This window comes from Miscanthus floridulus, chromosome 9 (genome assembly GCF_019320115.1).
Source record: "Miscanthus floridulus cultivar M001 chromosome 9, ASM1932011v1, whole genome shotgun sequence".
NCBI lineage: Eukaryota > Viridiplantae > Streptophyta > Magnoliopsida > Poales > Poaceae > Miscanthus > Miscanthus floridulus.
Window position 1 is genome coordinate 141,436,263 of NC_089588.1, and position 19,725 is coordinate 141,455,987.

Sequence of the window (19,725 nt, forward strand, 5' to 3'; positions counted from 1 at the left end):
TTAGATATTCATATGCCATGCAACAATCATACATTTGTTTCGTAACATTATAGAGAGTAGAGAGCTACACCAACTGTTTGCATATGTTGGTAGCAGATATAACAACAGGCCACCTTTTATATTACAGATGCTGCTCTACTCTGGTACTTCAGAGAAATAGAGAGTAGAGAACAGCGATGGCATACACAACTCACAACGACCAAGAGTAATAGTAGCTCCTTAGGACGAGCTTTCACCACCATTCCTGGCCCACACTATGTGCCCATACGGTATGACATGGAAAACTGGTGGGCTATCAGGCTTGCTGCCGAGGAGCCTGAAGGAGAGGTGCTCAGGATCCCACTGGGAAGTATCGGTGTGGCAAATGACAGCCACGGTGACAAAGCTGCCACCACGGACTCCCTCCATCTCAACCATGTACAGCCTAGCCGGGCCCGTGTCGTGGCACCTGTACACGGTGTACGGATACACCACGTCGTGGCACGAAACAAATCGGAACCCCACCTCAGGGCGCACGGCACGGATGGCATAGGGTTGCCAGGGTGCCCCAGAGCGAGAAAGCATGGACATCACTGGACGAATGTCATGGGCTCCAAGCGTTTTCGTGGCCCCCTGTAACAGGGCCTCCAGCGACATGGCACAGAAGGATGTCTGGTAGTGCTCGCATGGAGAATGGGATGGAGTCTGCGGCACTCCGTGGCAGCATCCCCAATGGAGCTCTCCGTGCCGGTGGGAAGTAGAAAGGCAGGCTCCGGCCGACCTACAGCGCCTCCTTGTGGAAGAACACTGCACTGTTGTTCATCTTAGCTCCGTCACCTCTAGCCAGCATATGTGAATGGCCCTCGTCATCACCGGAAGACCTTGTGGCAGATTTATGCGGCGATGGAGATCGCTTGTTTCTATAGGTAAAGTAATAGTAAGGCCATTGCTGGGAGAGTTGTTCTGGGATGTCATCAGTGGTGGGAGGCTTGTGTGATGAAGGTCTCTTGTTGTTATTGGTAGAGTAATAATAAGGCCATTGTCAGGATAGGTGTTCTGCGGTTTCAATGGTAGAGGTAGGCTTGTGTCAAAATGGTCCCTTGTTGCTATAGGCAGAGTAATAATAAGGCCATTGTCGGGATAGTCGTTCTGCGGTTTCACCAGTAGAGGTAGGTTTGTGTGAAAATGGTCCCTTGTTGCTATAGGTAGAGTAATAATAAGGCCATTGCCGAGAGAGTCATTCTGTGATGTCATTAGTGGTGGGAGACTTGTGTGATGGTCTCTTGTTGTTGTAGGTAGAGTAATAATAAGGCCATTCACTACCGGACTCCGTATGTTTGCCGAGTGCCCGAAACACTCGGCAAAAGACATAAAAAACTCGGCGAACAGCACTCGCCATAAATAGTGACGGCAAAGCCAACTTTGCCGAGTGTCTTTTATCCGGCACTCGGCAAAGCCTTTGCCGAGTGCCCGACACTCGGCAAAGTTGAAACCGAAAAAAACCCGAAAAAATGGGAATTTTTACCCAAAAAAATGGAATTTTTTTATCGATGGAGGCCCCCACCGGCCAGCGCCCACCCATCTCCGACATTTTTCGCGTGAATTTCATGGCTACGTGGCCGATGCGATTCGAACCCGAGACCTCCCGCTGTGCACGTACCTCCTCTACCACTACACCACACTCTCACTTGTGTCTATATTCCGTTTTAGTTCCCAATATATTATACTAAACCGAGTGTAAATTGCATGTTTGAGGCTCTAAACGAATTCAAATAAAAAAGTTGTAAACTACAAAGTTTCATAACTTTTCGAGATCTACACTTTTAGTTTAGGAAGTTTTTCCATCCGAGGTCGTTTACAAAATTTGAATTTTAAAATTTTGAAATTCAAACACAGTTTTGCATGACAAGATGTTTTCAAATAAAAAAGTTGTAAACTACAAAGTTTCATAACTTTTCGAGATCTACACTTTTAGTTTAGGAAGTTTTTTCATCCGAGGTCGTTTACAAAATTTGAATTTTAAAATTTTGAAATTCAAACACAGTTTTGCATGACAAGATGTTTTCAAATCAAAAAAGTTGTCAACTACAATGTTTCATAACTTTTTGAGATCTACAGAGTTTATTTTGGTTGTTTTTTCATCCGAGGTCGTTTGAAAAGTTCGAATTTTAAAATTTTGAAATTCAAACGCAGTTTTGCATGACAAGATGTATTCAAATCAAAAAGTTGCCAACTACAATGTTTCATAACTTTTCGAGATCTACAAAGTTTATTTTGGTTGTTTGGTCATCTGTTCATCCGACATGGTCGTTCTAACATTGTTCACAAATCTTATATATCTCTCTTGTAGTTTCATAAACTACGAGAGAGATATGTTAGATTTGTGAACAAATTTATTTTCACTTTGTCGTATGAAGAAAAGACCAAAACAAACATTGTACATCTTGATGAGTTATACAACTTTATAGTTGAAAACTTTTTCATTTGCATTAATTTACTGCTTCAAAATGTGCATTGAAATTTTCTTTGCCGAGTGTCAAAAAAATAACACTCCGTAAAGAAGCTCTTTGCCGAGTGTAAAAAAAAAACACTCGGCAAAGAAGCTCTTTGCCGAGTGTCAAAAAAAAACACTCGGCAAAGAGCCTCTTTGCCGAGTGTCAAAAAAAAACACTCGGCAAAGGCGTCTTTGCCGAGTGCCCGAAAAACAACACTCGGCAAACCACCTGGCACTCGGCAAACAGCCGGTCTCCGGTAGTGATTGCCGAGAGAGTCGTTTTGTTGTAACACCCAAAAAATTGCAAAATTTCCAAATAGGAATAAATTGATTTAATTAAGCAATTGTGTGTGCATTCAATGTAGTAAATAATAAAGTTTTATGAAAATAAAATCCACTATAAGGTATAGCTACATGTTGATGCACTCATGCTGCTGCATTTTGTGTTTTGTGTTGCTTGGATTTGATCAAAGTTCAAAAGATTCAAAACTCCTTTTGAAATAGATTTGGAAAATCAAATTAAAAAAGAAAAGGCAACGAAAAACCCTATTTCCCCTCTCCCCTTCTATTTCAGCCTAAAGGCCAAAGCCAGCCTGCCTGGCCCTCTCCCTCCTTCACCCTCACTTGGGCCAGCATTGCCGTCGGCCCAGTGCTCCCTCCCACTCCCTCTCCACTCCTTCCCCTGCGTAGACCGAGCCAGCCCATCGTTTCCCTCCTTATCCTCTCTCCTTTCCCTTTCACTCTCTCGGCCCAAGTCGCACAGCACTAGCCCAAAGGCAGCAGCCGCGCGCTCGCACTCTCCAACTTACATCGATAGGTGGGGTCCACTGTCAGATCCGTTCCCGTCCTCTCGACGTATCCTTCCCAAACTTTGACCGTGTTCATGTCCATGTCCGTCACGCCTCCTCTCTGTCGCGTGCCCCCTACGCAGCCCGGCCCCTTAAATAGCAGCCCCCTATGCCCGCTTTGTCCCTCGCCTAACCCTAGACCAGCCGCCGCACCGCCTATGCCCTAGCGTCGCCGTCCCGCATCCACCGAGAAGGAGCATGATGTCGCCGCGTTGCCTAGTTGGTTCTCTGTCATGGTAAGATCATCTACGAGCATTGCGTGAAGTTCCCAAGCACGCAGAACCCCTTCACGCCCACTCTCGCTCTGTGTCGCCTTGAACCGCTACGTTGATGCTCCGCAGTCGCCATAGCTTGTCGCCAGCTCGCTCTGCTCGCTATTAGTCGCTTCAAGTCGTGTAATCGAGTTCGTCTTAGCCCTATCCATCTTTTTGTGCCAAATCAGAGTCAAATTAGGGGTCGTAGTGTTTTTGCCCAATTGCTTCCGCGAGCAATCGTCCTGTGCCGGCGAGAAATCCCCCCCCCCCCCCCCCGAGCTCCTGTTCCGGCCAACTATCCCCAATCTCCCCTCTCCGATCTAATCACAACCATTCAATTTGCTGCCAACACTTGATACCCCTTCGTCTGTTGACTTTGCAAAAGAACCCCCTATTTCTGCCAAATAGAACCCACAGTCCTGACTTTAGTCTAAAGAGACCCTGCACTTCTACAGTTTTGAACCCGAGGTCCCTGGCCGTGTAATACAAATAGAAATTGATTTATTTTATTCCAAATAAGTTTGAGTTATTTACAGAACTGCCATCCCAAGCCCTTTTTCAGTGTAACTTCTCTGTTCTAGCTCGGATTTCAGTGAATCTTACGTCTGTGTGATCGTAGCAATGTGTAGATTAGTTTTATAATCTTTTCAATCTATTTTTTTTACTGTTGGTGTACTGTTCTAATCTATAGTCTTTGTTTGCTATGCATGATTGTTTCTAGATGTTTGAGTGTTGTTGTATTGATTGAGTATAGACGGTGAGTACTACGTTGGTGACCAGGAGTTCTTCGCTGACAACTCAGACTAGCAGGAATTCATTGAGCCAGGCAAGTATAGCATGGGATTATCCTTGTTGTCCTATTCACCTTAATCACTTAAATTCATATTGCATGTGTTTCCTTATTGATCTAAGGATTACCTAGATTTGAATCTAATACCTTGTCACCTATTGGGATTTTTGCATTTGGGTAGTGATGCTAGTGCTCAACTTAGGCCATGATCTTGTAACTTGATTAATAGAATATGTAATAAACATTAAAAGATGACTTTTTAGCAACCTAGAAACAGGGGGCTGGAGTACTTTGGCTACTATCCAAGTACTCTAGATTCCTCTTCTTAAGGACTTATCTGTAAGCGATCACCCCAAGACTTACAGTACAACCATGAGGGCTACATGGCTCTAGCTTTAGTCAAGTATGAAGACTTTTCTAGCTTGTTAGAGGTTACCTTTATGGCGCAAAAGGGGCTTGACAAGACAGGTATATGACAACCTCTAGCTTATGTGTATAGTTGTCAAGGTATTGTGCCATTTAAAAGGGGGTTCCTACATCTGCTTGCCACCGAAACCTTGCGGCCCTAACTTGTTAGGCGAGCTTTGCAAAGACTTCATAGTATACCCTGCCTGCTCACCTTGGAAGTGTTTTGGGAGTAATTAACCCGGGCATATGGGCAACATGACTCATGGGTAAAGTTGTACGACCTCTGCAGAGTGTAAAACTGATATATCAGCCGTGCTCACGGTTACGAGTGACCTAGAATCCTTATTGAATAGCTGATCACCAATGTTTACTTTGTTTAATCTATTTAATTTGTTTATGCTATTCATTATTCATGTTCACCTGATCATGTATTTAATATGGGTTATGACAATTTGATGCTACTCAATTGCTTAAAATTGTGACAACTAAAAGCTAAATGCAGTCAAACCAGTGTTAACTTTTGAGCCTCATGAACCCCATGTTATAATTGTTAAGTACGAATGTACTTACGCTTGTTTATTTTCATTGCTTGGATAAAAATCCTGGATGGATAATAGATAATAATGCTTTCGCTGAGTATCCTGAAGACTACTAGACTTGTTGTCACACCCAATTTTAAGGATAGGATTGAATGTACTAACTCATGTGTGCCCAGGGATCAATCACACACACAAGCTAACAAATTATAAGAGAGTATCATCACAGTGTATCTTACATCACGATAATAACAATACTTAGTCTTATACATCACAACGAAAAATAAAAGATAACTCTTTCACGTGGAACACCATCACAGGGAAGGTCAACTGGTTGACCACAAGACTAATAATCCTCAGGAAATTCCTCATACCCGTTGTCATCTGTTACCCATCCAGAATTTTTATCCAAATAAAGAAAATAAACAAGCGTAAGTACTTCCCGTACTTAACAAGATAACATGGGGTTATGTAGCTCTAAAGGACGACACTGGTTTACTGCAATTAGCACTTTTAGTAAGTCAGGATTTTATTACCAATTATTATCAAGTTATGCTTAAGCTCCCATTTATACCCACATAATCAGATATCAGAATCATTTGCATCATATTATCATCGTATACCATCATAAATGAACCACAATGAGTATCCAATTATTCTGTGAGTTTTCCAGGCCGCTCGTAACCGTGAGCACGGCTATTATAACAGTTTGTAACCCTCTGCAGAGGTGGTGCACATTCACCACGAGTCTGATTCCCATATGCCCAGGTTAATTACTCCCATGTCATTGCCAAGGTGAGCGGGCAGGGTACACTATGAAGCCATTTTAGAGGTTTCTCTAACAAGTTAGGGCCGCTAGGTTTCCTCGGCAGGCAGATGTAGGAACCCCCCTTTCCTATGGCACATATCCATCGCGGCTATACACATAGGAACAGAGGCAGCCCTATATCCAACGTGGCAAGCCCCTCTTACGCCATAAAGGTAACCTCTAACAAGCTAGAAAAGGTCCTATTACTGAGCTAAAGTTAGAGCCATATGACTCTCACGGTTGCACTATTAGTCCTAGATTTTACCGACAGATAAGTCCTTATGGAGGGCCAGGAGCAACACGATCAAAAGTCATTTGCACTTTCGCCCTATGGATCAGTTGTTACAAATCATGTTATACTTTTAGTTCCATAGAACCATTCACCATCATATAGATCATGTTCAGTTAGAGCACTAGCAATCTACCCATATGCAATTGACCCATAGGAAGGGAACAAGTCATCAAATGACTAGAATGTCCTTATGGTTATCAAAATTAGACACATGCACATGAGTAAATGATTAAAGTGAATAGGACATCAAGGTAGGCCCATGCTATACTTGCCTTGGTTCACAAACTCTTGCTGGTCCTGCTAGTCGTCGAAGAACTCTTGATCTCCAACATTCTCCTCACCGTCTGAACACGACCAACATGGCAACATACAACATTCCACAGGCATTCATGCAAAGCAAACAATCCTATAGTTAGAACAGTACACCAACAGTATAGAAAACAAGATAAAATGTTTATGAAAAGAACCTATGTCTCGCTATGATCACATCAACGCGAAGTTCACGAAAATCGGAGCTAAAACGCGAAAGTTATGAATTAAACGGGGTTTTCTATAGCACTTTATTCAATTAAAACTAACCATGAAATTTAAAAGTTGCAAACTTGATTAATAGTGGTACTAACACGTAGATTATGAAATTATGAAACTAACGCAATTTGAACGGATCAATTCAGAGCTAAAACGAAGTTTTTTATGAGCAAGACAAATCTAGTGGCATTTCTGTAAATACTGAAAACGTATTTTGAACTAAAACAGTGAACTTTACGCTTTCAAAACGAGAAAGCGTACTCTGGAAACTACGCTTGGGACGGCGGGTTCAATTTGGTGAAAACAAGGGGGCTCTTTAGCAAAGTTACGCGCGAAAGGGTAACTTCTAATCCTGGCCGCAGATCTGGAGATGGACGACTTGGATCAGTTTTGGGGAAGGAAGAGAAGGGAGGTCCGGCCGGCACAGTGACGGCCACGGCGGCTTAGCCATGGACGGTGGTGAGAGCACGTCGGCGAGCTCAGTACAGGGGCTAGGGGCCATTGTTCGAAGAACCGAAGGCACCGGGAGATGGAGGGGGTTCATGCGATCTCGTCCATGCTGAGAAGGCGGCCAGAGGAGAGGTCCGAGGCGACGGTCGCCATGGCCGGCGAGCAAGAGCTCATGGGCGCCCGTGAATAGGGCTCTAGAAACCACAAAACTCAAAATAAACGGCATGGGAGGAGAGAGGGGAGTACGGCGATTCTCACCATGGCAAAAATTGGAGCGGAGGCGGCTTGGGGATGGTGGTTCACGCGGAGGGCGAACGGCGGAACCGGCGACCTCGGCGTGGCGGTTGCTGGGGTTTACTCGGTGCCTGGCGAGTGCGAAAACGGAGCGGGGAGCAACAGAGGAACGCGCGGGGGGTTTGGCTCCCTTTAAAATGAGGCCAAGGAGCGGGGAGGGGCGCTCCCACGACGCGAGGAGAGCAGGCGCAGTTCGGCGGTGGTTGCGCCAAGCGCGCGCGGGGCGAGAGGTCGGGGGTGGCAGTGACGTGCGGGGCCGGGATGGCAGCGGCTGCGGTGCGGGGCAGTTGAGGCGCGAGCTGGGCCGGTGCGGTGGCAGCGGTTGCCTGGCCCAAGCTAGGTCAGCCTAGGAAGGGGAGAGGGGAGGGCGAGCGGGCTGGCGGGAGGGCTGGGCTGGTGTGCTGGCGCGGGGGAGAAAAAGGCCATGGGCCGAAAGCAAGGAAAGGAGGCGGAGAAGAAAAAGAATTTCTTTTCTTTTTCCAAATACATTTTCCAATCTCATTTTCAAGTTGAATTTGAATTCAATTCAAATTCTAGTCAAAGTCAATCATTACAAAAACAAATGTGCAGCAGCATGAATGCATGAACATGTTACTAACCTTATATTTGATTTTATTTTCACAAAAATTATTTCTTTCCTATATTTCGATGCTCACATAATAACATAATTAAATCGAATTTTCTTATTTCAAAAGACTGAAATTTTGGGTGTTACAATTATACCCCCCTTAAGATGAATCTCGTCCTCGAGATTCAGGTGATTGCTTACTCAAACTATTGTGGATAAGACTTTCGCAAATCCTCTTCTCTTTCCCAAGTAGCCTCATCCTCTGTATACCAATTTCACTGCACCTTGCACATCTTTATAGTTCGGTTTCTTGTAACTCTTTCTACCGTCTGTAAGATCTTTATCGGATACTCTTCATATGTGAGATCTTCCTTAACAGCAAGTTCTTCTAAAGGAATATGCTCTTCTGGTACTCGCAAACACTTCTTTAATTGAGAAACATGAAACACATCGTGCACACCTGACAAACTCTCAGGTAGTTCCAACTGATAAGCTACTTCTCCACGCCTCTCTAGGATCTTAAAAGGTCCAATATACCTTGGTGCTAACTTTCCCTTGATATTGAATCTTTTCACACTTCTCATTGGTGACACCTTCAAGTACACATAATCACCAACTTTGAAAGTCAGCTCTCTTCTACGAGTATCAGCGTAACTCTTCTGTCGGGACTGAGCCACTCTCAAATTGTCTCTAATCATTCTCATTTGTTCTTCCGCGTTCTAAGGACATTGGGTCCAAACACTTGAGTTTCACCAGTCTGATTCCAGAACAAAGACGTTCTACATTTACATCCATACAGCGCCTTGAAAGGTGCCATCTTGAGACTCTTCTGGTAACTATTGTTGTACGAGAACTCTACGTATGGCAGACTCTTATCCCAACTATTACCATAGTGCAGTGCATAGGCTCTCAACATATCTTCCAAAATCTGGTTGATCCTTTCAGTCTATCCATCAGTTTGCGGGTGGTAAGCAGAACTGAAATTCAACTTTGTCCCCAAAGATCTATGTACTTTATGCCAGAATTGCGATGTAAACTGAGTGCCTCTATCCGACACAATTTTCTTGGGAACACCATGTAAGCACACTATTCTTTCCATGTACAACTCTGCTAACCTTGCACCCATATAGGTAGTCTTGACTGGTAAAAAGTGAGCAACCTTGGTGAGTCGATCCACTATTACCCATATTGAATCATAACCTCTTTGAGTGCGGGGCAAACCTACGATAAAATCCATACCAACTTCTTCCCATTTCCATTCAGGAATCTTCATTGGTTGTAACAACCCTGCAGGTCTTTGATGCTCAGCTTTCACTCTTTGACAAGTGTCACACAAAGCCACATACTCTACCACATCTCTCTTCAAACCATACCACCAATACTTCTCCTTGAGATCCAAATACATCTTTGTACTTCCGGGATGTATGGAATAGGCAGACTCATGGGCCTCTTGCAGAATTGCATCACGGATAGCCTTCACTTTAGGTACACATATCCTTTTCCCGAACCAAAGGGTACCATTTTCATCCATCCTGAATCCTGGTGCTTTTCCAAGCACTACATTCTGCGCTATCTCTTTTAGTTTTTCATCCTCCAATTGGCCTTTGCGTACCTCTTGCTCCAATGGAGGCTCTATCACCAATTCCATTGCATTAGTGACAAAACTCAAGTTGAGATGCTCCATTTCAGCACACAACTCTACTGACATAAATGTCATCCCAAGTCCATTAGCATAACTCTTCCTGCTAAGTGCATCAGCTACGACATTTGCTTTTCCCGGATGATAATGCACTTCCAAGCCATAGTCTTTGATCAATTCTAACCAACGACGTTGTCTTAGATTCAGATCTGATTGGGTAAAGATATACTTCAAACTCTTATGATCTGTATAGATATCAGTCTTATGCCCAATTAGATAATGTCTCCAGATTTTCAAAGCATGTACCACAGCTGCCAATTCCAAGTCATGAGTAGGGTAATTCAACTCATGCTTCCTCAATTGTCTAGATGCATATACCACCACTCTTCCTTCTTGCATAAGCACACATCCAAGGCCCAAACGGGATGCATCACAATATATAGAGAAGTTCTTGCTTAAGTCGGGCAAAATCAATACTGGAGCTGTAGTCAATCTCTTCTTTAGCTCATCAAAGTTTGCCTGGCATTTATCCGACCATACATACTTAGCATTCTTTTCCAACAGAGCTATCATAGGCTTAGCAAGTTTGGAAAAACCTTCAATGAACCTCCTGTAATATCCAGCCAATCCCAAAAAGCTACGAATCTCACTTACATTGGTTGGTGGTTTCCAATTCAACACATCTTGTACTTTGCCTAGATCCACTGCTATTCCACCATTGGAGACAACATGACCCAGAAAAGAGACCTCCTTCAACCAAAACTCACACTTGCTTCGCTTAGCGTACAACTTATGTTCTCTAAGCTTTTCAAGACCAACCTTATATGTTCAGCATGTTCTTCTTCAGTCTTGGAGAATATCAGTATGTCATCTATGAATACCACCACAAATTTATCCAGAAACTCCATGAACACCTTATTCATCAGATACATAAAGTATACAGGTGCATTGGTCAATCCAAAAGACATAACGGTATACTCATGCAAGCCATATCGTGTAGTGAATGCTGTCTTGGGTATGTCCGAGTTTTGAATCTTAAGTTGATGGTATCCTGAGCGAAGATCAATCTTGGAGAACACAAAGGCTCCCCTCAACTGATCAAACAAATCATCAATCCTAGGCAAAGGGTATTTGTACTTGATTGTAACCTCATTAAGTGAACGGTAATCCACACACATCCATTAACTACCATCCTTCTTATCCACAAAGATCATAGGTGCCCCCATGGGGAAGAACTAGGGCGTATGAAACCTTTTTCTTGCAACTCTTTTAGTTGTTTCTTAAGCTCTTCTAATTCATTAACCCCCATTCTATATGGACGTTTAGCTATTGGTGTAGTTCTAGGTAATAATTCAATAATGAATTCAATGTCTCGGTCAGGTGGCATACCTGGCAAGTCATCGGGGAAGACATCCGGGAACTCCTCCATGATACGATCTTGTTCATTGGCATCACCATCCAACTGATTCACAGTGGCTGTTGGCTGAGCTTGCACTATCACTTCTACACAGATTCTATCTCCATTGAGTGATGTCACAACCACAGATTTCTCCTAACACTGAATCACTGCCCGGTGTTATTTCATCCAATCCATTCCCAGAATAAGATCAATCCCCGCTGTTCTCAACACAATTGGTTTCACTTTAAAGTCTACCCCCCTTAAGGAAATGCTAGTTGAGGGACTCCAATATGAAGCAGGCATACTACCTCCCGGTGAATTTACTAGTATGGGGTTTTTCATGGCACACAAAGGTATGCTATGCATTCTAACAAAAGCTTGGGAAATAAAAGAATGCGAAGCACCAGAATCAAAAGTACTGTAGCAGAGATAGAGTTGACGATGAACGTACCCAACATGACCTCGGGCATCTCCTGAGCTGCATCAGATGACACATAGTTCACCTTCGCAGTGTGAGGTGGTTGGGCGTTGAACTTCTGATTGCCAGTCTGGTTCTGAGGAGCTTGCTGGTTCTGCTTCTTTGGACACTGATGAGCATAGTGACCTACTTCTCCACAGCGATAGCATGCATTGGGGTTATTAGGTGCACCACTCTTCACAGGAGCATTGTTGGACGGTCCCTGGCATGTTGCCAGATTGCTAGTCTGTTGTGGGGGACGCTGATTACCATACTGTTGCTGGTACTGAGGGCATTGCTGGAACTAGTTACGTTGAGGATACTGACCATGGTTTCCCTAGTTAGATTGTCCTTGATTCCTTTGCTGAAAACCCTACTGGGGATAGGCACGCGGGCGGGTGTTGCTTCCAGAAGCTTGCCCTTGAAGCCTCCTTTTCTTGGCTTCCATCTCTTTGCGCTTATCGTCAATCACAATAGCGCAGTTCACTAATGACTGAAAGTTAGGGTAGGTGTTGGACATCAGCTGAAGCTGTAGTCCATCATAGAGTCCCTTGAGGAAATGGTATTGTTTCTCCTTATCCTCAGCTACATCATTTGGAGCATAGCATGACAGTTGAGCAAACTTGTCACGATATTCCGCCATGGTCATGGATCCTTGCTTGAGGGACCTGAATTCCTCCTGCTTCAATTCCACGAGTCCATCAGGGATATGATAAGACCGGAAATTGTCCTTGAATTCCTGCCAAGTGATAGCAGGAGCATTGTTGGGGCGTCCATACTGGAAAGAATCCCACCAATCCTGAGCTGCTCCCTAGAGTTGACTAGAAGCATACAACACCTTCTCAAGATCGTTGCATTGTGCTATGTTAAGTTGCTTCTCAACAGCACACAACCAATCATCTGCCTCCATAGGGTCTAAGGCATGAGTGAACACCGGTGGGCGACCCTTCATAAACTCTCCATGCTTATCTCTGACCTGAACAGGCGGTGGTCCTCTTGCAGGTTCATTATCCAAGCGCTGCATTATAGCTTGCATCAACTGCGCTTGCATTCCCATTAATTATTCCATGGTCACAGGTGACGGTGGTGGTGGATTTATGAGGGCATCACGTCCACGACCACGGCCTCTGCCTCTTCCTCCTCTTGCGGCCATCTGTTTTCCAACAAATGCGCAAAATTTAGAGATTTCCAAATTATAGAGAGCTTACAAAAGATAAGAAACAATGCTGAGAATTTTCTGGACAAGATTCCAAAACAGCAGTTCAGTAAATCTATCATAACTTGAGTTTCCGAGATCCAACAGAGGTGTACCAAGAATGGTTGGAAAGCTTGGGAGATCAGCTACAACTTTTATTTAGATCATTTTTACAGATTCTAAAATACACATGGTCAAAAATAGAGCTAAACCGAATCTGTTCTGGGTTCCAGTCTGCGCAGAAACCACAACTTTTGACAGCTAGATCTCACAAACCTGAACAGCTATTGATGTGATTCTAGAGACATTTGAAAGATACAGAAGTCTAGTTATCGGCACAAAAATTTCAGAATTTTTGACAGCCCAGATTTCGAGATACAAGATAAAGATCACAGGCTGCTCCAGAAAACAGCACAGCAGAGATAAGATAAAGCAAACCATCTGCATTAAGATTTCATCGAAACTTAAGGTTCCAATCTAAGGAAGTTGTGGACATGCCCACAAACTTCCAGCAAACAACCAAACTCCAAATCAACCAAGTTCACAAATTAAAACATCTAATCATCAAAGTTCACAAGACCAAACAAGACTAAACATGAAACACGAACTAACGACGTCATAACTTTTAACAAGGAACCTAACACATATGGGGCGGTGTCAATCATGGTGAACGACCGGCGCTTCTTCTTGTAGATCGGTGGCTACCCAAGTTGAGCACGTAGTTCATCAACTTGCTTCTGGAGGCGTCTCTCGGCCCTCTGTGATGCACGCAGCTCTCCTTTGACTTCTTTATCCACCCCCTACATGGCATGGACATGCTGCACTGTTGCTTCTAGAGTTGGGTCACTCTCTGGTGGAGCCAGGACCTGCCAAACACCCTCATGATCATTGCGAGGAAGGAACCTGAAACGATCCTCCCTCATGGCCTCAAAGCGACGACCATGGTAGTAGATGTAGGCATCCCGTGCTGCATCTTCCATGCCATCTAATGCATGGGCACTCCTGGCAGTGGCACGGTGGACAGTCTCCACCTCATGTCCATTCTTAAGGTCATTCCAAGCAGTGACAACCAGCTCCACCTTCCAAATGGTTGCCTCCAAATGATGCTGGTACTCTGCACAATGATAGCTGATGGAGGCGTGCAGATCGGGGTAGTAGTCGTCTAGCACATGGGTGAGGAGGGTGTGGTAGTAGGCCGTCTCAGGGGCTGGCTTGAAGTAGTACTTGCACTTCCAGCCTATCTCCTCCTCCACCACAGGTACAGCTGGGGATGGCACAGGTATAGGTGAAGTAGCTGATGACTCCTCGGGTGTAGCTACCACAGGATAGACCGGTGCAATAGCTGGAGTAGGAGCAGGTGTAGGTGTCGGGGTAGCCATCTCCTCATCGTCAGAGATGATCACGATCTCCTTCTCTGCCTGTGGAGCATGGGGGGTGAACAAGGCACGGTAGCCTGCAGTGCTGAGGCGGGCGGGCTTCGGGTTATGAGACATCTATAGATTTAAAGTGAGATAGAATTAGAATCAACAATTTTATATAATAGATTAAGGTATGAAAAGCATAAATGTTTTAATAAAATAATAAGAATAAGAAAGTAAGCAAGAAACCAGAGTAGCAAAGATGCTAAAACGACCATTTCTAACTAGGCTTGCGTCCTACAGTCAACACGGCTCTGATACCAATTTGTCACACCTAATTTTAAGGATAAAATTGAATGTACTAACTCATGTGTGCCCAGGGATCAATCACACACACAAGCTGATAAATTATAAGAGAGTATCATCACAATGTATCTTACATCACGATAATAACAATACTTAGTCTTATACATCACAGCGGAAAATAAAAGATAACTCTTTCACATGGAACACCATCACAGGGAAGGTCAACTGGTTGACCAATCCTCAGGAAATTCCTTATACTCGTTGTCATCTGTTATCCATCCAGGATTTTTATCCAAATAAAGAAAATAAACAAGCATAAGTACTTCCCGTACTTAACAAGATAACATGGGGTTATGTAGCTCAAAAAGGACGACACTGGTTTACTGCAATTAGCACTTTTAGTAAGTCAGGATTTTATTACCAATTATTATCAAGTTATGCTTAAGCTTCCATTTATACCCACATAATCAGATATCAGAATCATTTGCATCATATTATCATTGTATACCATCATAAATGAACCACAATGAGTATCCAATTATTCTATGAGTTTTCTAGGCCGCTCGCGACCATGAGTACGGCTGTTATAACAGTTTGTAACCCTCTGCAGAGGTGGTGCACATTCACCGCGAGTCGTGATTCCTATATACTCGGGTTAATTACTCCCATGTCACTGCCAAGGTGAGCGGGCAGGGTACACTATGAAGCCATTTCATAGGTTTCTCTAACAAGTTAGGGCCGCTAGGTTTCCTCGGCAGGCAGATGTAGGAACCCCCCTTTCCTATGGCACATATCCATCGCGGCTATACACATAGGAACAGAGGCAGCCCTATATCCAACGTGGCAAGCCCCTCTTGCGCCATAAAGGTAACCTCTAACAAGCTAAAAAAGGTCCTATTACTAAGCTAAAGTCAGAGCCATATGACTCTCACGGTTGCACTGTTAGTCCCATCTTTTGTCGACAGATAAGTCCTTATGGAGGGCCGGGAGCAACATGATCAAAAGTCATTTGCACTTTTGCCCTTTGGATCAGTTGTTACAAATCATGTTATACTTTTAGTTCCATAGAACCATTCACCATCATATAGATCATGTTCAGTTAGAGCACTAGCAATCTACCCATATGCAATTGACCCATAGGAGTCAAGGGAACAAGTCATCAAATGACTAGAATGCCCTTATGGTTATCAAAATTAGACACATGCACATGAGTAAATGATTAAAGTGAATAGGACATCAAGGTAGGCCCATGCTATACTTGCCTTGGTTCACAAACTCTTGCTGGTCCAGCTGGTCGTCGAAGAACTCTTGATCTCCAACGTTCTCCTCACCGTCTGAACATGACCAACATGGCAACATACAACATTCCATAGGCATTCATGCAAAGTAAACAATCCTACAGTTAGAACAGTACACCAATAGTATAGAAAACAAGATAAAATGTTTATGAAAAGAACCTATGTCTCGCTACGATCACATCAACGCGAAGTTCACAAAAATCGGAGCTAAAACGTGAAAGTTATGAATTAAACGGGGTTTTCTATAGCACTTTATTTAATTAAAACTAACCATGAAATTTAAAAGTTGCAAACTTGATTAACAGTAGTACTAACACATAAATTATGAAATTACGAAGCTAACGCAATTTGAACAGATCAATTCGGAGCTAAAACGAAGTTTTTATGAGCAAAACAAATCTAGTGGCATTTCTGTAAATACTAAAAACGTATTTTGAACTAAAACAGTGAACTTTACGCTTTCAAAATGAGAAAGTGTACTCTGGAAACTATGGTAGGGACGGCGGGTTCAATTTGGTGAAAACAGGGGGGCTCTTTAGCAAAGTTACGCGCGAAAGGGTAACTTCTAATCCTGGCCGCAGATCTGGAGATGGACGGCTTGGATTAGTTCTGGGGAAGGAAGAGAAGGGAGGTCTAGCCGGCACAGTGACAGCCACAGCGACTCAGCCATGGACGGCGGCGAGAGCACACCGGCGAGCTCGGTACGGGGGCTAGGGGCCACGGTTCGAAGAACCAAAGGCACCGGGAGATGGAGGGGGTTCATGCGATCTCGTCCATGCCGAGAAGGCGGCCAGAGGAGAGGTCCGAGGCGACGGTCGCCATGGCCGGCGAGCAAGAGCTCACGGGCGCCCGCGAATAGGGCTCTAGAAGCCACAAAACTCAAAATAAACGGCATGGGAGGAGAGAGGGGAGTACGGCGATTCTCACCACGGCAAAAATCGGAGCGGAGGCGGCTCGGGGACGGTGGTTCACGCGGAGGGCGGACGGCGGAACCGGCGACCTCGGCGTGATGATTGCTGGGGTTTCCTCGGTGCCTGGCGAGTGCAAAAATGGAGCGGGGAGCAACAGAGGAACGCGCAGGGGGGTTTGGCTCCCTTTAAAACGAGGCCGAGGAGCAGGGAGGGGCGCTCCCACGACGCGAGGAGAGCGGGCGCAGTTCGGCGGCGGTTGCACCAGGCACGCGCGGGGCGGGAGGTCGGGGGTGGCACTGACACATGGGGCCGGGATGGCAGCAGCTGCGGCGCGGGGCAGTTGAGGCGCAAGCTGGGCCAGTGCGGTGGCAGCGGTTGCCTGGCCCAAGCTGGGCCGGCCCAGGAAGGGGAGAGGGGGAGGGCGAGCGGGCTGGCAGGAGGGCTGGGCTGGTGCGGGGGAGAAAAAGGCCATGGGCCAAAAGCAAGGAAAGGAGGGGGATTTCTTTTTCCAAATACATTTTCCAATCTCATTTTCAAGTTGAATTTGAATTCAATTCAAATTCTAGTCAAAGTCAATCATTACAAAAACAAATGTGTAGCAGCATGAATGCATCAACATGTTACTAACCTTATATTTGATTTTATTTTCACAAAAAATATTTCTTTCCTATATTTCGATGCTCACATAATAACATAATTAAATTGAATTTTCTTATTTCAAAAGACTGAAATTTTGGGTGTTACACTTGTGATCAACCAGTAGGTGTTCCATGTGGATTATGTTGGAATTATCAGAGTGATCTAGCTAGATTATTCGTTTCCGCTGAGGATATTATTTATGTAATGGATAAATATTCATGATGTAATAAAGCATTGTGCTTGGTACTCTTATAATCTGTCTCTATATGTGTGTGATGATCTCTGGGCACACATATGGCTTGTATCTAGTTTTGTCCTTAAAACCGGGTATGACATCTGTGATGTCATTAGTGGTGGGAGACTTGTGTGATGAAGGTCTCTTGTTGCTGTAGGTAGAGTAACAGTAAGGCCATTGGCGGGAGAGTTGTTGGGCGGTGTCACTACTACTTGTGTCATCTCATGCACTTGTGCCCTCGGCTGTGCTTTCAGAGTTTGTGTCTACAGCATTGAATAGACGACAAGACCATGAGAACGGAACATGAGTACACATATTCAAGTATGATCGAATAAAGCTTAGTGTGTGCACACACATAAAATGATTATAACTTTATAAAGTTCAAATAAATCTGTTTGGGCCCACAGAAAATGCGAACACAAGGTTGATATGTGCCCTTGTGGTACGATATTGTGATGAGTGATTGTTAACGAGTTGTGCTTCTAGTTGAGTTTGTGGACTAACCGTGGTGTGAGTTGTGATGTGCAACATGTCTCTTGGCTTATGGTGCGCAGGTGTGGAGCTCGGAGGCGGTGGTCGACAACAAAGGTAAAGGTCAAGCGGGTTCATACCGAGGGACCGAGAGTGGTTAAGGACGGACGCCAGAGGCTTGGACTGAGGGACCGGAGAAGCCGGGCTACTAGCTGTGGTAGCTGACACCTGGTTACATCGACAAGCGCAAATATACATGGAGGAGTGACCATGTTGACCAAGTCAAGACAGTGGACGTGCAAGTCCTATGGAGGCTTTGGAAGACTTGGTGGCCTAGCGGTCGAGGACGGCGTTGACACGTGTCGAGGTGCGGGGGACGCATATGGAGTTTGCTACTCGCGAGCAGGTTTGGTGGTTTTGGCCACAAAACCATCGGTGGATGGTTTTCGGGTTTGGACCTCATAACCTGGGTGGAGGTTCCGAGGAGGAATGGGGCGGCACGTGGCGGAATCGCAGAGGTTGCGTCCAGGCGAAGAAAATTTATGAAGGAAGCATGTTCGTTCGATCAACAGATCTCGAGTTGGACCATCATGCCCCCGGGGTTAAGTGGTTCGTCTCAAAATATCTAGGGGCATGTTGGTCATGTGTAGTAGCCCTATAAATAAGGGGAGGGCTGATCCAACCAGCCATATCTCTCCAGTCAATCATTTCTTTCGTCCCTATTAGGGTTCCCTGCCTCTAGACTGCTGTAGTGATCCACAGATGATTTAGCCAAATCATTCATCTATGTAAATCAAATCTTGTATACCTGATCTAAATGGGAATGGAGGCCTTAACCTCCTCTTGTCCTCGTGGCTTCAACATCTAAGTCAATTTCATTTTGATTCGGTTTTGGTGTTCTTCCTCTCCCGGTATCCTCCTTCTCTTGTTTTTGGTGGTTTCTTTGAATCCTAGCTTTTGGGGGCTTTTGAGTTGGTTCAAAATGTGCAAGTACATTTGAGAATCATTCCCACCAAGTGGTTTGGGCAGATTCAACTCGTGCACCAAAATCCACTCTTTTGAGAAATTTTGAGAAAACCCCACCCTTCTTGATGGATTTTGATATTGCTTGAAATTTGTTGGGTTTTGGGTGCTGATGCTCTAAAGATATCTTCTCAACGCTCCGAATAATATCCCTGCAAAGTTTCAAGTCGATCCGAGTTGATTTGGTCAAGTTTAGGTCTTCGAATCGATTTTTCTTCAAATCTGCTCATACATACCAGACATGTTCGGTCTGAATTTTGGACATGTCTGGTACGTCAAACTTTTTTTTTGGAGCTGATATTTGATGGAATCTTCCCTAAGGTGTCTAGAATCACTTGTTAAAGTTTCATAATTTTTAGACTCCATTTAATAGGGTTTTTCCTTTTTCTTCCAAAGTCACTTTGTGCCGTCCAGCATACCGGACAGGTCCGGTATGCACACCAGACATGTCCAGTGTGTGCTGACTGCACCTAGTTCAGTAGTTTTCTAAGGCCGTGATTACCGGACATGTCCGGTGCAGTTCCTAGACAGGTCTGGTGTGAAAT

At 44.5% G+C, this 19,725-nt stretch overlaps 1 pseudogene; it reads right to left on the reverse strand.

Annotated features, from left to right (window-relative positions):
- Positions 1-219: 219 nt before the first annotated feature.
- Positions 220-802, reverse strand: LOC136481133 (protein RAFTIN 1A-like; annotated as a pseudogene).
- Between the last annotated feature and the right edge of the window lie 18,923 nt (positions 803-19,725).